Source organism: Perca fluviatilis, chromosome 6 (assembly GCF_010015445.1).
Source record: "Perca fluviatilis chromosome 6, GENO_Pfluv_1.0, whole genome shotgun sequence".
NCBI classification, from domain to species: domain Eukaryota; kingdom Metazoa; phylum Chordata; class Actinopteri; order Perciformes; family Percidae; genus Perca; species Perca fluviatilis.
Genome location: NC_053117.1, coordinates 39541844 through 39560631, shown reverse-complemented (window position 1 = coordinate 39560631; position 18788 = coordinate 39541844). Strand labels below are relative to the sequence as shown.

The following is an 18788-nucleotide window of genomic DNA, read 5'->3' as shown; positions in this document are numbered from 1 at the left end:
GCATCACACACAGCTATATACGCCCGTGGAGATTTGACTTCAGTACGGAAATAAACAGCAGCCCCCGTGCAGCCCTCCGAGGCTTCGCTCTGATTTAAACTACATTAAGATTCTTTCAGAGTGCCCCTGTTTTCCCCCCCCCGGGCGTGCCACCTTCTTCAATTTCCTCCTCAACCAGACTTTAGATACGTGCGTTTGTATCAGAAGGCAGGAGGGCTGTTTGTGCATTTGAACAATGCTGACATGGTGTCAAAGGGGACAGCGCTGCGACGGATGTTGGGGGGGCTGTGGGGGGGGGCTGCAAAGGTGGAGCCAAGCTCCAGCTCACTTTAGGGCTGTCAGCGAGCATTCTACATCCGAATATTTATGTTTTTATATATATATATACGAATAGTAAAAAGTAAACAGACTAGGGCTGGGCAATATGGAGAAAATCAAATATCCCGATATTTTTGACCAAATACCTCGATATCGATACCACAACGATATTGTAGTGTTGACTATTGCTGCTTTCACAAAATATTTACAAAATTTTATTTTTGATAAATAATCATCAGTAATGTGGATATAATGTCTAAGTGGGGTAAAGGTGAATAATAGAACAGTTACAACAGTCTGGTAAGTTCAGAAAATGACATCACTTTACTGTAATGCAGCCTTTAAAACCAGGAAAAGACACTTATGTCATATTACGAAATCCAAAATCTAAGACGATGTCTAGTCTCATATCACGATATCGATATAATATTGAAATATTGCCCAGCTCTAAAATAGACATTCCAATATGAAAATGTATGTTCAAATATTATGATCATTCAAATGTCATTTTTGGCCAATTTTGACAGCCCTAGCTCACTTACATTCAGCGGGGTAATGTAACTATCCAGTACTGTACTTAAGTCCAAATGTTGAGCTATTTGTACTTTAACTTGAGTCTTTTCTTTTCATGCCACTTTCTACTTCTACTACACTACATTTCAGAGAGAAATATTGGACTTTTTACTCCGCTATATTCATCTGTTACAGCTTTAGTTACTAGTTACTTTAGTTACTCCACTACATTCATCTGTTACAGCTTTAGTTACTAGTTACTTTAGTTACTCCGCTACATTCATCTGTTCCAGCTTTAGTTACTAGTTACTTTAGTTACTCCGCTACATTCATCTGTTCCAGCTTTAGTTACTAGTTACTTTAGTTACTCCGCTACATTCATCTGTTCCAGCTTTAGTTACTAGTTACTTTAGTTACTCCGCTACATTCATCTGTTCCAGCTTTAGTTACTAGTTACTTTAGTTACTCCGCTACATTCATCTGTTCCAGATTTAGTTACTAGTTACTTTAGTTACTCCACTACATTCATCTGTTCCAGCTTTAGTTACTAGTTACTTTAGTTACTACACTACATTCATCTGTTCCAGCTTTAGTTACTAGTTACTTTAGTTACTAGTTACTTTACACTTTAAGATTCCTGCACACAGAACACATGTAGTTTATAAAATCTGATGTTTTATTATAAATTGAACAGGGCGACAATATAACGGCTACACGTCCAGCTGAACCATTAGAGTAGACCATTTAACGTTTTTAACCTGTTTTTACGCTTTTAACGCTACAGTATTTTCGTTTCCAGTTTCTAAAAATAGAGGATTTTTCTGCGTTGAGCATTTTTCTTTTAATACTTGAAGTACATTTTACTAATGATACTTGCATACTTTTAACATTTTCAATGCTGGACTTTTACTGCTATATTTTTACAGTGTGGTATTAGTACTTTTACTTAGTAAAATAAAGGATCGGATTACTTCTTCCACAACTGCTTACAGTGTCTCTTCTCTTCACTTAACATTTGACCATTTGTGTAACCCTTGTTTTGTCACCACACGCACCGCACGCACGCACGCACGCACGCACGCACGCACGCACACACACACACATACAGACACACACACACCATTTGAAGGGAACAGTCAAATTTTCCACCAACACCAATGGAAACTGTCAGATCCAGTTGCATTCGGTGCCTCTTGTGTTTCTTCCTCTCGGCTGCCAGTTTGCCACCAACTCTCACAATATAGCCTCAAACAATCACACACAGGCAGAGAGAGATGCCTGAGTGGAACAGCACAAATACACGCAAAAATGTCACTCGCACACACGCACACACACACACACACACACACACACACACACACACACACACACACACACACACACACACACACACACACACACACAGACAGAAGCTGCAAAGCTCTGCGATACATTTGGTGTATCTGTGTATTACTCTGTGTCTCTGTGTAAGAGTGTGTGAGTGAATGGATACTGGCTCCCTGGAGTAACCACAAATGATCCGCCATTCTCCTGGCACCACTGCACACACTTCCCACAGCTCAGACAACAACAACAACAAAAATGATTTTTCTCCAGCATAAGCATTGCGTGCACTGCGGCTTGTCTGCACCTTTAGCAGGGCTGTCCTCCACGCAAGAAATTCTCAGTCGACTAATGGTGGGAGATTTAATGGCCAGATCAAAGAATCGTGCAAACACACCTCTTTAAATCTTGTGTTTAGCAAAGATGTGCTCAGAAGGTTTCTTGGAAGTAAGTCATACAGCTTAAGAAATCTTAGTCTACGAAGACCAAAACGAGCGATTAGTCGTCTAATCGACCCGGGGGGGGGGGGGCAGCCCTAACCTTTAGTTGACTTTATGTTCTGCTTCATGGGTGTTAGTGTGTCTGTGTGCCTGTTCCTGAGCGTAGTGTGTGTGTGTGTGTGTTTGTGTGTGTGTGTGTGTGTGTGTGTGTGTGTGTGTGTGTGTGTGTGTGTGTGTGTGTGTGTGTGTGTGTGTGTGTGAGCAGCAGACAGTCTGACAGACAGCGCAGTAGCTGTCACCATGTTCCTTACCCGTAGCCTGACCTTTAGTGACAATCAATCCTTTGTGAACATGTCCAGTGAAGGCTAAAGGAATGATCCCGCTGCAGGCCCTCTGGCGTCATTTAGCTACTAGCTGCAGGTCACACAGGTCAGGGACAAACAAGTGGAGACACTGGTATCTCATCACTGTTAATAGATCACGTTGGCTGAGATGAGTGATTACAGGAACTGGTTAACAGCCAGGTAACTTACAGTATGATATCTGTGTTTGAACAGAGTCTTTTTATGTGTAAGCTCTCCTGAAGAAACAACTCGCACATCCCAAAATTTCCGGCATTACCTAGCTTGTTTCGTAGCTTGTTGGACAGTTAGTTAACGTTACCTAGCTTGTTTCGTAGCTTGTTGGACAGTTGGTTAACGTTACCTAATTTGTTTTATAGCTTGTTGGACAGTTGGTTAACGTTACATAGCTTGTTTCGTAGCTTGTTGGACAGTTAGTCAACGTTACCTAGCTTGTTTTGTAGCTTGTTGGACAGTTAGTTAACGTTACCTAGCTTGTTTCGTAGCTTGTTGGACAGTTAGTCAACGTTACCTAGCTTGTTTCGTAGCTTGTTGGACAGTTAGTTAACGTTACCTAGCTTGTTGGACAGTTGGTTAACGTTACCTAGCTTGTTTGGTAGCTTGTTGGACAGTTGGTAAACATTGTCTAGCTTGTTTTGTCGCTTGTTGGACAGTTGGTTAACATTAGCTAGCTTGCTAATTCCACCCAACATGCTTTCATGCAACATGCCCCCCCCCCCCAACTGTTAGATTAAATTCACGCCCATGGCTATATTATTTACAACAAACTAACGTTTCGGTCCCCCCCCCAGACCTTCGTCATGAAATCTCATAAGAAAGCTTTCCAAAATAAGTATACACTACCCTGTTGAGTGACTGTGTTTACATGCGCCTAATATTCAGGTTTTGGTCTTATTCTGAAAAAGACAATGTTCTAACTAAGCTGTTAACACGACTAATGAAAGTGAATATTCCACGTTGTACATGCAGTCGTGTAAAATAGGATAGGAAGTGGAGGACTTGTTGGAGCGTGTGAACACAGCGTCCCTCTTTCATTCCTTCAACCAGCTTCTAGAAAAGGTCGGCTCATATCCACAAACCTGTTGATTTCTAATTCTTTCATAATGTATAAAAGCAGTTTGCAGAAGTTTCTCCTTCTTTTCTTTCGGACGTCTACCGCAGTGCTGCAAACTGTCGGCTGGTTGGTTTGTGTACAGTATCCAAAGCAAGTAACCAGGGACCACAGATGTACATTAGCTGTATAGCTAACTCTGGTACAGGGCTTGAACTGTGCATGGTCCCTGACAAATAAACTAATTAACTAAACGCACAGAGCTGACCGTAAGCCGTAAAACAGACGAGAGACCGTAAACTGTCACAAACTGCAGTAAAAACCCAGATTGAGACACAGATTCTGAATGCGCTGTATACATGTCCAAAGAATGCTTCTAAAAACCTGAATAATACCAGAATATAACACACCTTTTAATCTGAAAATGATAAATTCGGGAAAAAAACCTTATTCTGAATATCCAAATGGAATATACATTTTTTTTGATTTCTTTATTTAAAAGGGACAACGCACATTAAGCAACATGAGTACAGAGTCCAACATGTAAATGTGCCAGATTTAGCCATACAGGCTAATCTTCATCTGCAGTCCTTATAGCAGGTTGATGGCTTAAAACAGTAGATACGCTACAACAATACAACAAATACACATAAAAACAAGATAGACATAGACACGTAAAATGACACAACCACTATTTCAGAATCATGACAGCTGGCAGGTTGATGGCATGAGAAAAACACAAGTAGCATACACAGGTCGACACAGGTAAAAGTGCACAGACGCACATTAGAACGCGTCAACAACACATAAACACACACAGAGACACTAGTAATTGTTTTACATGACCCGTATCAAATTCAGAATATTGTCATATTCTGAATAATACTGGAATATTAGTGTGCATGTAAACATTGATTTGTGATTCGAGAAACAACAGAGTTATGACTTTCATGAATAATATTTTCAGACTTGGAAAGGTGAAGGTAATTTGGCTCCAGAGGAGGCAAAGTTGAATTCAGCTCGGCATGTTCTGGTCTTATCAGCCACAGAAGGGCCGCTGAGCCCTTCTGTTTGTGTGTGTGTGTGTGTGTGTGTGTGTGTATGAAAGAGAGCAATCAGGCACAGCTGTACCTGCCCTCACTTGGCAGAGCACGCAGCATGTGCCTGCTTAAAAAAGCAGAAGGTTTTGAGATGGCAGAGAGGCAGTCATTTGGCTGATCTAACGGCGGTTCCCACAGGATCTATATCTGCGCGCAAACACTGAGCGAGGGGAGAGAATGGAGCATACAGCCATATTTTATCATATCCCGCCCCCAGCCTGTACGCCCACATCACCCGCATGCCTCCTCCATATTTCCCCCTTTTCTCCCTTTATTTGCCAAGGGGGGTAAGCTTCGCTTCAGAACTCAAACCTCCTATGGCGCCATTTTGATGCTACAAAGCCATCACCTCCCGTTAGCATCCCACTGACTCCCATTCACTTTGGCGTCACTTTGTCAGAGAATAACTTTACATCTGAAGCGTTTAAAGTCTCTATTTGTCCGTTGTTTATTTCTAAGGAAACACGTATAAAAGGCTCCATTACCTTGTATCTCACATTATGGCTCCGTAGCAGACGCTTTTATAAAAACAGGCTAACGATTGGGTCATAACCACGAGACTTACTGTCACACAGTAGAGGAATTACCGTATAGTACAGGAGAAGCTCACAGGCAGTTTGGACTTCCATTATCTGTTTAGGTTTAATGACTAATGTTAACTAGCATGTTAGTGATCAGTAATTAGCCTGTGCCCATGTTATCTCCTTACATATACCTACGCTCTCCGTCTCTGTAAGATTGGGAATGATTGAGATTTCTCTCGGCACAGCTACCAGAAGACTTCACACTTTCAGACAGGTTGCTCACGTCACATCTACGTCTTCAAGCTCAGTTGGAGGCTGCTCAGTAACGCTCAGCCAGCACCGGGAAAGAGACTTCTGATATCCTTCACTGGTCTCGTACAGAGACACGGGGTCTGCTGGTCCATTATATATACTGTCTATGTTATTTGCGCACACATGCACATTAGGGCTGGGACGACATGCTTTGGTTCTGAGTCGATTCTTTCACGATACATGTGCGCCGATTCTACTTGTATTGCGATTGCAGCGGGCCGGGTTTAATTCCGACCTGCGGCCCTTTGCTGCGTGCTATCCCCTCACTCTCTCCGCCCTGTCCTCTCTATCTGCACGATCTAATAAAAATACATTTAAAAAAGCCCTCACGATATCCAACCCAGGCTCACGGCAGTACGTGAAATGGTCACGTTATTATAATCTATTGATACGTGTTCACGGGGACGTTTTTGTCGTTTTTGTCGTGGTGGCCAGCACGAAAATGTAAACTAATGTATTTAAATGGGAAGCATATGTCGTGGTCACAGCACGACTACAGCAGCGAGTAGTAGGAAATGCCGAAAATCTGCGTAAGGAGGTTGGTTGGTTGGTCGACACGACAAAAATGTCCCTGTGAACACGAATCAATAGATTAAAAATAACATGACCATTTCACGTACTGCCGTGAGACCGTGTTGCGATATCACGATACATACATGAATCCAATTTTTTATTTTTTTTCTTCACCCCTAATGCACATACATGTTTCTTTGCACACACACAACAACGACAACAACTTGCACTTCTGGAAAGCATCGTTCGGGCGTCTTTGCGCGCCTCTCTGTTCTGTCGAGATGTTTCCCTTTTTTTGTCAAAACGCATCGACGCAGGTGAATTCAGATCTGAAGACGCCCTCGCCTCGGGGATGTCTCCAGCATTCTCTCTCTCTCTCTGTCTCATCTTCAAAACACAATCTCTCTCGGAGCCTTTTATCTGCCCCTCTCCTCCCCCCACGCCCTGCTCTCCCCTCCCTCCCTCCCTCCCTCCGGTGTGCAGTTCTGAGCCTGCCAGCCCGCTCCTGTTGCTGCCGGAGCCCAGCTCGTTAAGGGAAACACTGGTGCATGGTCCTCCTCACCTTCCCTCTGCACTGCCTTTTAATTAGACAGCTGTGTGTGTGTGTGTGTGTGTGTGTGTGTGTGTGTGTGTGTGTGTGTGTGTGTGTGTTGTGTGTGTGGCTTATTTATTTGGTCACACTAAGAGTCATCTTTTTGAAGTGATTAGCATCGTATAGTTGCCTGTTTGTTTCTCTTATGTTGGACCCCGGTCATTAAAAAGCAGTCTGCACTCAATACAAAGGACACACACGCTTTTGGACACATACACACACACACACACACACACACACACACACACACACACACACACACACACACACACACACACACACACACACACACACACACACGTTTCCCCTGGATTATTTTTTATCAATTTAGCCGGGCTTTTTTTTCTTAGTGCTGAAACAATTGATTAATGAATTAGTCAACCGACGGAAAACTATTTGGATAACTGATCGCATATTTAAGTTTTAGTCAATTATCAAGCGAAAACTGGACCAACGTTGGCTGGGTCCAGCTTCTCGAAAGCTTCCCTCTGTTATGCTACCGTGAAGTGAATTTATTTGTTTTTTTTTATACATGGTCAGACGAGACAAGCAGTTTGAAGGTGTCACCTTGGCCTCTAGGATGTCCCAATGGGCATTTGTCGCTATTTTAATGCATTTGTATCGACTAAACAATTGGTGGATTCATTCCCGTTTACTCACACTTTACTACCTTAAAGTGAATTTGCTTGTTTTTTTTTTTTTGACAGTTGGTCAGACAAGACAAGCAGATTGAAGATCTTGGCTTCTAGGATGTTGCATTGGGTTCTTTCTAGAGAAGCACCGAATCCAGATTTTTGGGGTTCGGCAGAATACTGAATCCACTGGTTAAGATAATACCGAATCCTCCTCCCATCCTCAGTCCATGAACCCAGTAAACACATGAATGAAGTAAACAGGGACTGTCCTTCCTTTGCCGTACCTGAAGTTGCTGCATTCTGGCTGCTGTCTGGAGATGACTTGAATGGCCTTTTAAAGGGGCAGCTGAAGTATTAAGAATATTAGTAATTAAATCCTTTGTTAATGAATTCAAGTTCGTTCTAAATGTGTATTTTGATCGTATAGGCTAAGCATCGTAATGGAATTTCCCATAGAAGTTAGCCTTAAGCTAACGCATTTGTTACTGTACGTTTTTAACAGACAATATATCAATATTGTTCTTGAACAACGTTCCTGAGTACAGTTCGGAAAGGATACACAAGCTTCATTCTTTGTCTTGGGGAAACTGTTAGCTATCTGCCGAGCTAACGTAGCAGGCTAGACCGCGCCACACACACACACACACACACACACACACACACACACACACACACACACACACACACACAGCCTCCATTCATTCAAGCGCCGTGTCTTCCAGGCTAACAGCCCAACATCTGTATTGGGACAGTGAAAGACGGGCTTGTTCCCACCTCTGCAGTAATGGAATCAGACCTGTTCTCCATCCCCTCTCCTCCTCTCCTCTCCCATGTAATCCCATTAGGAGCACTTCACTGGAGTGGTGGCCGCCCCGGGCTCCTGCAGGACATGGCCTTAGGACAGAGGGGAAACTGTGGGGCTCTTTAACACCTTACACCTCCCACGCCAGCCTCTTTCTCTCTCTCACGCTCACGTTTTATTCCTATTCTCACCCTCAATTTTGATATATTATATATATATATATATATATATATATATATGACGTGCACCTCTCAAAACGTGTAACTACACGTCGCGGTGACACGTCGCTCGGCTGTGGCGTGCTAGCGTTGCTTCCCCCACCCCCAGACTCATTTCCTGGTTCTCCTTCTCCATAAACAACATGAAATCAAGGAGAGGGTTAACTTCTCCTGCTGCAGATCTCCCACCGTGGTCAGAAAGAACAGGGGAGACACACACACACATAAACACATACACACCCACACACATACACACACACACACACACACACACACACATAAACACATACACACCCACACACATACACACACACACACATAAACACATACACACCCACACACATACACACACACACACATAAACACATACACACCACACACATACACACACACACACACACACACACACACACACAGACACACATACACACACACACACGCAAACACATGCAAACACAGACACACACACACACACACATGCCAGCCCTGCTATTGTGCCTCTGCACAACCATAAATCAGGCTTGTCACATTATTTCCATACTTATGTGTATATAATATATAATGTGTATCTTTAAGGGTTTTTCTAAAAACAATATGAGCTTCAAAACTATACGGGAACTCAAAGACTTTTCTCAGAGCTGATGATTTGGACTTCTTTAGCAAGTTTTGTCTTCAAGCTTCCGAGTGCTGTTTATGTACTATATGCTCTGTGGTTACTTATACACAGTCCAAAATAGCATATTTAGTTTTTTTACAAATTAAAAAATGTCACATTCTCTTGAGGGAGGACCCCCCCCCAAAGCCTCCGCCCAATTCTGTACAGCAGCGAACAGGAACTGACGATGCACATTTGCCCTGTGTTCTCGCTCAATACTGGACATCAGTCACTCATTTATAGGGAAATATGGTCCAGTTTAAATAACACCCACATATATTTACATATATATTATTCCACATGTACATCAAGATGTAATTTAAAAAGAAATATGCCCGCAGAGAGAGCCGGAGATATTTTCACTTTGCCCTTCACATAATGAAACTGTGAATGAATGCAAAGCAAAGAAATAGTTATTAATACAGCCGAGCACACCTGAAGACACCTATGAAGACGTTTTTTTTTAATCAATCAATCAATCAATCAATCAAAATGTATTTATATAGCACTTTACAACAACCAGCAGGTATCCAAAGTGCTTAACATCAGAAACACATATCATACAATAGAAAAAATCAACAGTAAAATCAGAAAAGGTTACAAAGATACAAAAGAATGAAATTGTCACGTCACTGCTACGTATTAAAGGCCAGATGAAACAGATACGTTTTTGAGTCTGGACCTAAAAAGAGCTCCATCTGTAATAGTGCGAATATCAGGTGGGGGGGTAACTTACATACATTCTTTTTCTAAACACACACACACACATACTGTACATACAGATGGATACTGTACACCCCCAGCTACCTTTTTCTGTCATTTCATTTCACATAGCTGCCGCCGCCTGCAACCAATTACCTGCTGCCATAAGGACTTCCAGCAGTTTGCTCAAGTTTAAAGACTCGATGAGGCATTATACAGGCCCGGGGAGGCAATTACCCTCCGTCACAACTGTTGCTGTTTCATGTTCCCAGATAGCCTATCGAGCGGGGGGGGGGGGTGAGAGGGGGCTGCTCAATTACACGTGCCTTTTTGAAAGCTTTAGCTCCATCTCTCCGTCTCCAACTTCCAACTTCTCCGAGCCCAAAACAGAGAAGATTTCTCATCTCAGTCTGTCTGCAGCCGAGTGCAGCGGGGAGACACGGTGGGGAGAAAGGGGAGGAGGAGGAGGGGGCAATCTTTCTCCAGTTGAGATGAGTTGCTCTTGTGATCAGTGTCCCTCTGAAGTGAGACTGCAACGCTGCATTTTCTCCTCCGATGGAGGCCCAGATAACGAGCAGCCGGCCGCGCTGGTGCACAGAAGATGCACTGTGTTGTGTGTGTGTGTGTGTGTGTGTGTGTGTGTGTGTGTGTGTGTGTGTGTGTTTGGCTCGGGGACAGCCACTCGGACCATCTCTTTCTGTCTCTCTCTCTTCTGACTGCAGCCCTCTCTCTCGACTGCTCCTTTTTTTTTTTTACTTTCTGGCAGTATGGCAAAATAACATTCTGTCTAGAATAGAGAAATCATTTCCCGAAATACATAATTTCTGGCAAATTGACTTCATTCTAATTTGATTCTGTTTCTTTCCTGCACTTATCTTTCCCTACCTCCCTGCTCTCTCTCTCTCTATCTCTCTCTCTCCCTCATTGCTCTCTCCCTGCTCTCTCTCTCCCTCCCTCTGCTCTCTCTATCTCTCTCGCTCTCTCCCTGCTCTCTCTCTCCCTCCCTCTCTCTATCTCCCTCTCTCCCTCCTTGCTCTCTCTCTCTCTCTCTATCTCTCTCGCTCTCTCCCTGCTCTCTCTCTCCCTCCCTCTCTCTCTCTCTCTTTCTCTCTCCCAGCTCTCTCTCTCGCGCTTTCTCTCTCTCTCTCCCTGCTCTCTCTTTCTCTCTCTCTCTCCCCCTCTCTCTCTATCTCTCCCTCCCCCTCCCTCCCACACTTCTCTCTCTCTCTTTCTCTCTCTCTCTCCCCCCCTCTCTCTCTCTCTCTCTCTCTCTCTCTCCGCCCAGTCAGATCATATTGTGTTTACCGAGTCCAGGCCCTCTCCTGATGCGTGCTGATGTGATGAATCGTAGCGCTTTATAAACTGTTGATAAACCGCTGGCTCTTATCAGCAAACACATTTAGCACCGAGGGCCTCCTAATGAAAGGTAAACTCGTTCTTCCTGGGAGGGACGGGAAGGGGAGAAGGGAGGCGGCAGGGGGGGAGGGCTCAGATGACATGCTAATAAAAAAAAAAAAAAAGAATTGGCTCCAACAACATGATTGCATTTGGTTCCTCTGACAGGGACAGTGGTTTAGGACTCCGGGCTGATTCTCCTCTGTCAGCCTCCTCCACTAAGTATGTTTATATTCCGCAGCACATTAGAGAAATGGCTGCTTTTCATTGCACATGCTAGAGGTAATGTATTGTACTTAGCATAATTAGCCCCTTATGTCATGCAGCCCGAGCTGGGCCCGGTGCGAGATCTGTTCCTCGGAGCCCCTGGTGTGTTTCATGTCTTTCTCTGCCCACCACTTCACTGCCGTTGTGGAGCCATGTGGTTAGGGCTCGCCTTGCAGCTGTGTGACTACGCCTTTTGAAAATCCTCCTCCTTTCACTTTGGACCTATGAGCTCTGATATTCTTCAAACAACCACGGCTGGGATCACCCAGTGGCAGGGCGCAATAGTCGGATTAGGGTATGTGAATCTCTGCTGCTGGGACATCAACCACTTTCATAAAAGAAGACTTAGAAATAACTCAATAAAATAACAGAAAAAGTTCTGGCGGCTCATTACCTGGACTTTGCACCGTAATTAAAAACTGAACTTATGTTATGTATCTACAGTTAAAGTACAGAACATTTTCTGTTCGGCCTGTATATACAATTCTCTAATACAAAGCCGCCTAGTTAGGAAACTTCTAAAAACGTTGAAAAAAACTTGCAAAAAACGTCGTAAAAATCGATAGCGTAAACTTGGTTCATATTCCAAAACCAACCTTCGTGGCTGACAACATTTGTTGGACCACAAATTATGCGATTCGAAATGTAAAAGACAAAACTACAACTGTGAAATGTCTTTCTTTCGACAATTTCTGTTAAAACTACAGGGCCCCCAAGTGTCTTTGCTGGTTTAAGACCGACCCAGTTGTCAGTTTCCCGTCCAGCGCCCGCGTCGTTTAAATAGCAAATAACACCTGCACCCATCTTTGCGCCCATGGGCGTGCTGGTCTTACAGGGAGGTGTGTTCAGGTGCATTCTGGGCGTGCTGGTCTTACAGGGAGGTGTGTTCAGGTGCTTTCTGGGACTATTGCTATCTTGAGGCAGTGGGAAGTGATCGCCCCACAACAAAAACCTGGTCTAAAGTCAATAACGCAGCATTTCATTGTTATTTTAACAGAGCATTAGTAAAATGCTCCTAGGCTCGTGCACAGCGCGCGCACACTATGCTTGTTACAAAAGCACACAGGGAAAAAAACACCACACCAAACACAAAAAAAAAAAAAAAAAAAAAAAAAAAAAAAAAAAAAAACCCTAACAGCAATGCTCCAAGGTCCAAACGCGCCTGGCTTTTAAAGGGAATGGGAGATGATCTCTGATTGGTTGATTGCATGTTACGCCCAAAACACACTTCTGATTAATGAAGACACTAAGTACAACCCTTTAGAACCAGGCGCCCGGCGCACAGACCCTTTTTTCTGCCGTTAAACTAGCAAAAGTGGATTCGTACACGCCCTAAACGCACCTGTGCCAGGCGCTTCACCCAATAGGGCCCAATGTCATACAACTGTTAATACACAGATGTTTTTTAGAGCGTAGCTATATTTGATTAGAGCCACACTTCCCCACTGACGTGGTTTAACTAATTCTACCTGAACATATGACATCACCAAGGTATAGTGCAACTTGGTGAAAGGCTTTTCTTTAGGTTTGTGGAAGACGTAAAGGTTCTGTTTTTGGATGGAGTCTGGTGGAGTTTGGTGATGGTGATTTCGGGGCTGTTTCATGTTAAACTAAAAGGATCTTACTCTTTAACTAAAAGGTCTATCTCTGTAGGGATCCTTTCCATAATGTTGTCAGACACTTAGAATAATAATCTGAGTCTGTCAGCGGCAAAACCAGCATGTTTTGTTGACGTAAATTAAAGGTGCGCAAATTGGCCATTAACGTTACATTGCAGCTTGTTTCTTGTCTGTAGGTAGGATTGTGAAGATCTAGGACTTAGCCCAAAAATGTAAACATTGACAACTTCTCAGTCCCTCCCCCCCTTTCTGCTAAAGCCAAAAACTGTCTCCTAAGCCCCTCCCCCCACAAGGGAGAATGAATGCGTGTGCATGAGCAGTGATTGACCCGCCCCATTTGCCCTGATTGGTTCATCTGAACAGGGAGTGGTGGATTTTTGCAAATACACCTACAGGCTGTAGGTGGAGCCAGAGGAGCTGGAATTTTTTTTTTTTATCACCAGCTTCATGTAGTTCTACTGGAACATAGGGTCAGTTTCAGCAAATATGACAGAAAGGTAGTTTTATAAGTCTTACCTACTGCACCTTTTAATACTGGACCAATGTCAAAGATTGTTGTTCCAATCAGTCCCTTAGACACAAAAACATGGGATAACAGGGTCCAGATTGAAAAAAAAACAAACATAGTTACCCTTTAAGACAGGTACAAGCAGTGGTACCTCCTCTAAAGCCCAATGCAAGTCTCAGTGGCCAGTTCTGCAACATACGGCTATGAAAACTGTTTTTATAAACATCTCACAGCTGAAACTACATTGCGTAGTCCATCCCTTTCAAGTTATCTGGCTCTAAATGGCCCCGAGATGACCCAGTGGCCTTCACTGTCAGGGCGTCTGTCCTCTCCGCTGGCCTGCGTCCAGCCCTCTTCCTGGCCCGGAGGATGCAGAGTGGGACCTCAGGAAGGAGATGCGTTATTAGCTGGCCCTGCGTGATTAATTGAACATCTGCTCACACGCAGACATCCGACCCCAATTCCCAGCTGTTTACCCTCCGTATAAACAGTTAATAAGCCGGCAGCGAATGTGTCACCCACGGGGTCAAGACTGCTTTTTGAGAAATCTTTCCAGGGTTCAGCAATAAGCTAGTCCCCGATAGCCAGGGGGCCAGTAAAACGCCACGTAGGGCTAGTAAAAATAACAACCCAGTTGCCCCTTTCGGGCATCGTCCCATCATAAATGACGTCATGGTTCTCTTGCCCCCGTCGGAGAACGCTCGTTAAATGATTGATGGTTGGGGCGGCCCTCTGGCTCACCCAGTAACCCATGTAGGCTGAGTCCTTTGCAGTGGCCGGTGTTTGAATCCGACCTGCTGCCCTTTGCTGCGTGTCATCCCCCCTCTCTCTCTCTCTCTCTCTCTCTCTCTCTCTCTCTCTCTCTCTCTCTCTCTCTCTCTCCCCACGTTCCGGTCTACCCACTGTTACTATCTAATAAAGGGAAAAGCCCCCCAAAAAATTATCTTTAAAAACTTTGTTTGGTACAGATCCTCGCAAAGATCACACTATAATCATTTTCATTTTAATATTTTTCAATGAAAATGAGAAGAAATAAAAGAATCTAAAATACAGTGCCTTGCGAAAGTATTCGGCCCCCTTGAACTTTTCGACCTTTTGCCACATTTCAGGCCTCAAACATAAAGATATAAAACTGTAATTTTTTGTGAAGAATCAACAACAAGTGGGACACAATCATGAAGTGGAACGGAATTTATTGGATATTTCAAACCTTTTAAACAAATAAAAAACTGAAATATTGGGCGTGCAAAATTATTCCGCCCCTTAAGTTAATACTTTGTAGCCCCACCTTTTGCTGCGATTACAGCTGTAAGTCGCTTGGGGTATGTCTCTATCAGTTTTGCACATCGAGAGACTGACATTTTTGCCCATTCCTCCTTGCAAAACAGCTCGAGCTCAGTGAGGTTGGATGGAGAGCGTTTGTGAACAGCAGTTTTCAGTTCTTTCCACAGATTCTCGATTGGATTCAGGTCTGGACTTTGACTTGGCCATTCTAACACCTGGATATGTTTATTTGTGAACCATTCCATTGTAGATTTTGCTTTATGTTTTGGATCATTGTCTTGTTGGAAGACAAATCTCCGTCCCAGTCTCAGGTCTTTTGCAGACTCCATCAGGTTTTCTTCCAGAATGGTCCTGTATTTGGCTCCATCCATCTTCCCATCAATTTTAACCATCTTCCCTGTCCCTGCTGAAGAAAAGCAGGCCCAAATCATGATGCTGCCACCACCATGTTTGACAGTGGGGATGGTGTGTTCAGGGTGATGAGCTTGTGTTGCTTTTACGCCAAACATAACGTTTTGCATTGTTGCCAAAAGTTCGATTTTTGTTTCATCTGACCACAGCACCTTCTTCCACATGTTTGGTGTGTCTCCCAGGTGGCTTTTGGCAAACTTTAAATGACACTTTTATGGATATCGTTAAGAAATGGCTTTCTTCTTGCCACTCTTCCATAAAGGCCAGATTTGTGCAGTATAACGACTGATTGTTGTCCTATGGACAGAGTCTCCCACCTCAGCTGTAGATCTCTGCAGTTCATCCAGAGTGATCATGGGCCTCTTGGCTGCATCTCTGATCGGTCTTCTCATTGTATGAGCTGAAAGTTTAGAGGGACGGCCGGGTGTCTGTAGATTTGTAGTGGTCTGATACTCCTTCCATTTCAATATTATCGCTTGCACGAATTGCTCCTTGGGATGTTTTAAAAACTTGGGAACATCTTTCTACAACAGTATCTCGGACCTGCCTGGTGTGTTCCTTGTTCTTCATGATGCTCTCTGCGCTTTACACGGACCTCTGAGACTATCACAGAGCAGGTGCATTTATACGGAGACTTGATTACACACAGCTGGATTCTATTTATCATCATTAGTCATTTAGGTCTACATTGGATCATTCAGAGATCCTCACTGAACTTCTGGAGAGAGTTTGCTGCACTGAAAGTAAAGGGGCTGAATAATTTTGCACGCCCACTTTTTCAGTTTTTTATTTGTTAAAAAAGTTTGAAATAGCCAATGAATTTCGTTCCACTTCATAATTGGGACCCACTTGTTGTTGATTCTTCACAAAAAATTACAGTTTTATATCTTTATGTTTGAAACGTTCAAGGGGGCCGAATACTTTCGCAAGGCACTGTAAAAGTATTGAGTTGGTTGTTGACACTTTTGATTTTTTTGGTGACGTTTTTGACGCTTTGCTCGACTTTTTTGGTGACGTTTTTGACGCTTTGCTCGACTTTTTTTTCGTCGTTGTTTCGACACTTTGTCTTCTCTTTTTAAATCTTTTTTTTTTTACGCTTCTTTTCTGACGTTTCTTGTAACATATTTTTCAAATGGTTTTTTTTTTTCCGACTGGACAGGTGAAAAAGAACTTTAACGTTGAACCCAGGGCGCTCTCAGCACCTAGCCTGGTGGGAACGTCCTGATCTGGCGCAGATCAGTCTGGCATCTTGAGAAAGAGAAAATTTGGAGCCGTTCACCAAAACGACCGACCAATCAGCGTTTGGTTTTGAGGCGGGTTTAGGTGTGACGCAACGAGAAGCGACTGTTCAGTCTAAACAACGTGGCGGCTTCCACGGAGGAGATGAGCGTAGCGATCGCAAGTTTCATCCGAATTAGAAAGTATTCCTTCATTGAAAGAAGAGCATAAAAAAACGGCACTGGAGGCTTTTCTCGGAGGAAAAGATGTTTTTGTGTACGTCATACGCTTCGTTGATCTGATTGGTTGATTTGGCCCCGTCTATCGCCAACTATAGGTGGTGATAGACAGATGCTTTATCCAATCAGCTAACCAGGATTTTCACCCCTTCCCAAAAGTTCTCCAACGGAAAGTTCCCAGATGGATATGCCGAGCAAATGCGAAGCGATCCATCTGGCGGAGTCAGGTTACTCAGCACCTACACCCACCTGATTTCTAAAAATGAGCTCTATTTTTCCCCCCTGACACATTCGGAGAGAGGGCCAGTAAAAATTGGCTTTAGGCAACTACAAAAAAAACCCTAGCGTTGAACCCTGCTCTCCATTTCACTGTTAAACCTCTCCTTTTGCGGTTGTAGCTAGTGTTTAGAGTGGTTGTATTTACACAGGTGGACATTGCTTTAGAAAATGTCAGATGAGAATATGCAGAATATTGTTCAGTGTGTTTTTAGCTTGCCAGCAGTGAGCCGGGCGGCCCCCCCACAGCTCCGCTGGGAAGCTTAAACCCCTCTCCCCTCCGCTCTCCCTCCTGATTAGCGGCTTCTTTGTTCCACTGGCGGTGGCACGCCGTGAAGCGTGATTGCAGTGGGCAAACTGACGGCTTTAAAACAAGCCTGCCGCTGCGCTGATCTGCATCACACTTTACCCCCCCCCTTCGCTTAGCCAAGATCAAATCAAATCAGGTTGGGCTTGTTGTTTGCTCTCTGAGCAGTAAGCCCCCTAAGAGATTTGGGAATGTAGATTTTCCCCCATTTGATGTACAGTAAATCTGGCTGAAGGGGCGTTGACGTGTGGGTGGGAGATCTGTGATGCAAAGGCAACAAAAATGACTCCCTGTTGATGGAATGTGGGTGCAATCAACGGGTCTATTAGATATTTATTCATGTCATTTGCCTACAGTTTATTACGTTGTTGTTTTTCTACTTACAAATCTCCAAAGTACGTGTAAAGGCGCCGACGCACCGAGCCGATAATCGGCCGTCTGAAAATCTGGCGAGGTCGGTGACTCGAGTCTGTTCGGTGTGTTTCTTGCTGTCGTCCGTCCGAGGGGCCGTCGGCCTTCATTTGGGCCGATTCGACATGTATAAACGGTGGGGCGGGGCACTGCTGTCAAATGAGCCATCTGATTGGTGGAGAGCTAACCCAGAAACGGGGAGCGGGATGAGCGTGACTAGAGTCTCTCAAAATCTGAGGAAAATCTTTTAAACTGACCTTTGTCGATCTTAAAATGAAGACAGATTCAACAACTATTTCTGTCTTCAGATGTTTTCAGAAACATGTTTCCGATGAACTATTTTAGTCCAATATGAGATCAGATTCTGAACGAGCCGCCATGACAGTCTGGCTTTGAATTTGCGGAGAAACCAGACCCCCCACGTGACGCGTTCGTCCAATCAGCTGGCCGGTTTTCATTTTTGGGTCTACAATACAGATTAGCGCCGCCTGCTGCTATGGAGACGTATTAGGTCTCGTCTCTTCGGTGTGTTCTGAGGAACTTTTTTGACCAACTTGGGGAGTTGGCCGTCTGGTTGGTGTGTAAGCAGCTTAAGGGCTGCAAGATATATGGAAAATATACGATAACGTCGTAGAATATCGCGAAAACGATATTGCTTAATACTACTTACTAAATAAATAGATATCAAAGTGTACTCAGTTCTGCTGCTTTCAGTATTCTGCTAAAATACAAAAAAAAAACATTTGTTGAATTCAAAACAAATGAAAGGACATAATTTGACATAACTTTCTTT

At 43.8% G+C, this 18788-nt stretch overlaps 1 protein-coding gene across 1 annotated transcript in view; it reads left to right on the top strand.

Moving 5' to 3' along the window:
* LOC120560407 (tetratricopeptide repeat protein 28-like) overlaps nt 1-18788 on the top strand; it is a 391494-nt gene that overhangs the window by 280795 nt on the left and 91911 nt on the right. The gene's annotated exons all lie outside the window — the stretch shown is intronic.